This window comes from Diadema antillarum, unplaced genomic scaffold (genome assembly GCF_040938485.1).
Source record: "Diadema antillarum isolate AM-2024a unplaced genomic scaffold, OU_Dant_1.0 seq00000637_RagTag, whole genome shotgun sequence".
Taxonomy (NCBI): domain Eukaryota; kingdom Metazoa; phylum Echinodermata; class Echinoidea; order Diadematoida; family Diadematidae; genus Diadema; species Diadema antillarum.
In genome coordinates, this window is record NW_027271554.1 from 1,545,819 (window position 1) to 1,551,818 (window position 6,000).

Sequence of the window (6,000 nt, forward strand, 5' to 3'; positions counted from 1 at the left end):
TCACAAATTAGAGCAGATGACCTTATTTGCGGCATAAAACTTTCGCGAATTGGCGACTGCCATTTGACGCATCATTTATACCCATGCAAACTCTCGTGTGCACTTTACTTTCACAAATCTTGGATCCTGTTACAAAGAGTGTAAGATTCTTGCAAGGAAAAAAAGGTCTGGCTTGACAGTAAATTAGTGTGGTCTTGAAAACACGTGTGCGTATGGTACATGTCTCTATTTGAAAAGAAATCAATATTGCACTGTGTAAATGGATTTGTCTACTTGGCATACCTGATTTATATAAACACTGAGACAACAACGGAAGGTCATCTAGTAAGCCTGCATCGTAGTTATTATTCACTTTGGATGTAATACTACATGATATAATCAATGGCAGACCTGTATTAAGGATAGACAAGATGTACACAATCAGATTGTTATCCCATTGCTGCTGTTGCATAAAACCTTTTTTTCAGTCACTCGAAACAGTATACATGTAACTCCCAGCGTAAAATCTATTGTACAATATCATGTCAAATGAAATCAGAACTGCGTGTAAGATTGGACTATGACTCAACCAGACTGTTTTGACAACAGCTGGTAATCTCAGACAGCCCTGGGGAAAGAGAGGGGGGAAAAAAAAAGAGGCAAAGAAATTGTTCGGTTTAATACGTTGTGAATGTCATCACTACTAAACTGGGATTGCTACCAACCAAACATTGTTCCCTGAACTGAGTGTAGTGAGAGCAAGTTGGTTTGAACTCCTCAAACCTCCCGGGAATTCAAAATTGTCCCAGGCTGACATGCATGTGAAGAGATGTGTCAGATTTACATCACGGCTCATATTTCACTCTCTGCAGATTACACATGATCCATTTGAACAGGGAATACTTTTCAAGGTATCGCGTAGCAATTTGCAATGCATTTTTCGACATAACTGCAGATACAAAATGCCCTTGTGTAGCATTTTTTTTTTCATACGGAATTGTATAAGGCCTACCATTTGTTCAAAATACAGCTATTAGTGCTTTTCAATTTTGTAATGGGGAATTATTCCCTGCTAACACAGTACAATGATCAAAAGACTATTATATAGTTCAGCAATCTTTTGTGTAACCTGTGGTATAAAAGTACTTTACTTTCTTGTATAAAAGTCCTACTCTTTTGATAAGCCACTCCACCCATCATTATTTACCCTAGTGAATCCTACAATTCAAGGTCAAACTAAATGTTTCACTAAAGTATTTTATGCACAGTATACACTGTACACCAGTATCAGTATGCGCGCATGAATATGAATCATAGCCATGCTACACATACATGTATTTCACTTCACTGGCATGTGGTTTCAAAGCAACAAAGATTAACAAAAGTCTGCCTCAGCTTAGAAATTTCCTTCGAGTCTTTAAAGGGGAATGAAACCAAATTATGTGTACAATGTATGTGGATTGAGTGAATGCAACAATATCTTTAAGGAACACATACCAGAATAAAGTTGGAGGAAAATTGGAAAATCTGTTCAAAAGTCAATAATTCTTAAAGTTTTGGTTCCGCCATCGCTGGATGAGATGACTTCAACAATTTTTGACATCATGTATGGAAAGCAATGTAAAGAAAATCAACATAAAATTTAATGTATTTTTATATTCTAGCATTATAAAAGAGCATTACCTCTTTCAGAAAGCAGGGGGGAATACTGTAAAACATGATATATTCGCGGAATGAATTTTTCGCAAATTGGAGCCGACGGCCTTTTTTGCGGCATGAAATTTTCGCGAACTGCCACTGGCATTCAATGCATATAGTGTAGACAAGAATTTTCGCATGCATCTCAATTTCGCGAATCTTGGCGCTTGTGAAATTTGCGAAATTAAAATGCACGCGAAAATTCCTCGTTTTACAGTAATTTCACCCTAAACAACTGTATGTCAGTAAGAAGTTGGGGGAATGTGTTCTTTTAGGGTTAAAAAATATCAAATTTTGCAGAATTCTCTCCATATTTTTATCCCTAAAATAAGAATAACTATTTCATAATTCTTTACTGCTCAACTGTGCAAGGCATAAATCCTCTACACTACAGCCAAAGTGTAGACTTGAATTTGTGCTGCAAAGTATAGGCAGAACCTATGATGCTGATGTGCTAAAAATATTGATCTAATGTAGCAATTCATATGCACAAAGTCATTATTACAAAACGCAGATGTTTTGTAACAATTCATTGATTTTCTTCTTCGCAGAGCAGCTGCCCCTCTCACATCCCAGCCAAAAATAAATCATTACGATTGAAGTTTATTACATATGCCCTCTTTTTTTCCAAATCAATGCAACTTTAATACACACTACATAATGACGAGAGCAGCGCATTATATGTGTCTCTCCGAGGCTGTAACCATTCAACTGCAGAACAATACTTTGTGCTGCTATTTTTTTTCATGAGTCTCCCGCCTCACAATAGCAGATGAACACATTTTGTCGGGACACAAATGCAGGTACACACATTAAATAGCACATTTCCCTAATGGTGCAGAAAATATTGCTAACTGCTTTAAACCAAAAATAAATCATGTATGTTCTTTTCTCTGGCCAGAAAAATCAGGGGGAAAAAAATGATAAAAACCCAACCAGAAACAAACCGGAATAGTGGATCACGTAATAGTCATTACTGAGAATGAATGATTCTTGGAATTGTTTTCTTCTGCATTCTATGTCAGTGTTGATGTCAAAGCAAGTAACATCAAAGTTTGAAATGGATGTACGTTGTATTTTGGCAGCTGTCAGCAAAATGATTTGCACGAGATCTGCAACACTGTATTTTTCAAACGCTGCAAAATATGAACTTTTTTTTTCTTCTATAATCGAAGCGATCAAAGTTGGATAATGGTTGTATTTTGTACATCTGGAGAGAATCCTCAGGGTGCAAACAATGATTTGAATAGTTTCCCATGTGGTGCAAATAACATCATAATAATGAAAAGTAGGTGATTTGCTTCAGTTACAAACATATTAGTGTCTGTTTGGGTCCATGAATACACCAGTGAAATGATGTCAAAGTTGCATTTTAATATTTTCCTTTTGAGGAAATTGTGGTTTAACTACATGATACTCCGTGTGTCTCATCTCTTCAGACATTTCATGCTTTTCATTGCAAAGGCTACTGTCATCCAATACATCTGTTCTGTGGAAATTTGAATACCATCTACACTTTAAGATACAAGGTTTGTTTGTGTGCAAATCTTGGCACAGATTTTGTACCCAAGAATGCCAACTTTGTAAACAACATTGCAGTCTTGTGAGGGCTGAAAAAGTCTCATTGTTGGTGGAAAACAGTGTACCTTTCCAGCAATAGACAAGTGCAGTTACTGTAAAACATGATATATTCGCGGCACGAAATTTTCGCGAATTGGAGCCGACGGCCTTTTTCGTGGCAAGAAATTTTCGCGAATTGCCTCTTGCGTTCAATGCATATAGTGTAGATAAGAAATTTCGCGTGCATTTTAATTTCGCGAATCTTGGCGCTCGCGAAATTCACGAAATTAAAATGCACGCGAACATTTCTCGTTTTACAGTAATACAACTGAGAAAAATTTTATTTTCCATGAAATTTGCCTATATTTTTGGGGGAAAAAGGTTCAAAATACTGCAAAAAAAAATAGTATCACTCATCACTAGGTACCCATGAGCAGGGCATAACACACACAGAGACACACAGACACACACAGACACACACAGACAAAAATGTTGTTTTTTTTTCCCACTTGCCACATACACATTAAAAGGCATTTCGGCAAAGGCCTCATACAGCTGTTAATGGGCAAATTTCAATTCATTCTTGTTGCCCTGCGTAGCAGGTTTATAGATTTGTAGTATCTTGATCACATATTGATCTTTTGAAAATGAACATATTGAGATACGACTAGCATCTTATTTTATCAGTATCCTTTATTTGATTGATAAGCCAAAGAGAGGTTCGAAGTCAACGGAAAATTCATAATTAGTGCTAGTGCATTTCTATTTTCTAAAGAATGTACAATATTGTACAATAGCAAAATAAATTTTACATTGTACATGTATCACAAAAATACAATGATTACCTCAGGTATAAAAGTGAATCCCAGTGTACTCGTCGAATTTCCTCAGTTGACTTTCCCAAGCTGCTCGATCAAAATGTACTCCTTTGAAATGTCTTCAAATGCCAATAATTGTCCAGTTCTTCCACACACCTGTGTATGTGGCGGTCAGACAGTCCACCTAGTGACTTTCATGGTGGACGCTATCACAACTGTACAATTCTTGGCCATCACTTGGGGCTGATCACCATATTTTTGCAGAATCAGGAATTGGACCAACGGGAGATGGGACCCCAGGCCTTTTCGTCTTTCAATAGTAAGATCCCTCGGACACAAAGTCGTACAAGCTGGCTGCCAGCGGGACAGGACCGAGTTGCTTCAAGCTGCAATACAAAAAAGGCCAACAGTTATTACTTTTGACTCTTGCCCTAGCTATACGTAGGCAATACGGATGGGTTTGAAAAACTGGGCACCATTGAAAACAAATAATATTCCCTTTTGAAAAGAGATTCAGCACAAGCAGCCATTTGGAACCAAAAACCTTTCCTATTAACAATAGTGACATGCCACAACAACTCTGTAAAGTTTGTATGAAATAAATAGATAACAATAACTCATACACTGCATATTTTGCGAGACTATATGGCTATAAAAATAGCTCAAAAGAAAAATATGAAGAACAGGTCAGCTGACTTTGTTTTGGTCTCTAGAGATTGGGATACACTCAATGTAAATGAGAGACGCCGTTACATTTGTTGTGAGAAATTTCTAAAATAATGAAATTTTGACGAGAGACTATAAAAGAAAGATGCAAAGGAGGGGACAACTGTAAATTTTAGAGTCTGAAATATCAGACTACCTAGATCTACAATGTAGGTCAGGGGGAGAGGAGGGTTTATCAGGGAGAGAGTCAGTCATCTTTAAGCAATCAAGGATGGCAGCTCAAAGCTATTAATTCAGGCATATCCAAAATATGCATGGCAACTTTGCACACAAAAGTGTCAATTCCGTACAAGAGGATACAATGTACAAGTTGTATGTCTACACAAAGGTTCCCTAATACAGAATGTTAACTAGTATGAACGCAAGTGTGAACACATCCATGTGAGAATGTGTATGTGGTCACTCTATTCTACATCTACATCTAATGAGGAATTAGTACTAGTATTATACGCTGTCCTAACTGCCAGAACAGCTCAACAAGTCAAACTATAAGCACGTTGTAAATGCTGCAAACTGAATTGTGAAAAAATGATGCATTGAATGGTATTGTTACTATTCAGACAGCCTTTCTATACACACTTTTCTTTCATGCAAGCATCCTTTCAGGTGCACAAATTCAACCTGTTGAATAGCTTTTGTTGCTTCTACATACAATATACCTTTGCTGCATATCATATTTGAACTTTTTACCTTTTTTTTTCATAGTGCTTTATATGCTTGTTGCCCTCAGAATGACACAGACCTATTTATATACTAACTAATCTTGCGTAATCACTAACCCTGGTCATCTAAATATTCAGAGTGATGGCTCACATCAACTGTCACCACGGACAGTGACCGGCAATTAACTCTTCGTGTGCCACGGGATAAATCCCCTGTGTGCCATATCATTCTACTGCAACGCATGAGCACTTTTGGGAAACATCTGTTTATAGTACTGTAAATGTGGAAATTTTCGCGGTACATTACTTTTCGCGTATTTCGCGCTACGTTCGGCTAGCACGAATTAAAAAACGCGCGAATTTATCTTCACAATTTTCTATGCACATTTTGAACGGGATGAATTGTGTGCGCTTCATCGATGATACTGCTACAATTGTACGTAGTACAATGTACAGGCATGCTTACGCTACTAGTACTGTGCGAAGAGACGATAGATTGCTGTGTACTGTAGCATGCATGTGTGCACCGCACGCACCGATGCTACATTCCCCCGTTA

At 37.5% G+C, this 6,000-nt stretch overlaps 1 protein-coding gene across 1 annotated transcript in view; it reads right to left on the minus strand.

The window, feature by feature from the left end:
• Positions 1 to 4,233, minus strand: part of LOC139736360 (uncharacterized) — a 74,159-nt gene extending 69,926 nt beyond the window's left edge. The window contains exon 1 of the mRNA XM_071647115.1: positions 4,083 to 4,233. The gene's annotated coding sequence lies outside the window, so the exon portion shown is untranslated. The remainder of the gene's footprint in view (positions 1 to 4,082) is intronic.
• Positions 4,234 to 6,000: the final 1,767 nt, after the last annotated feature.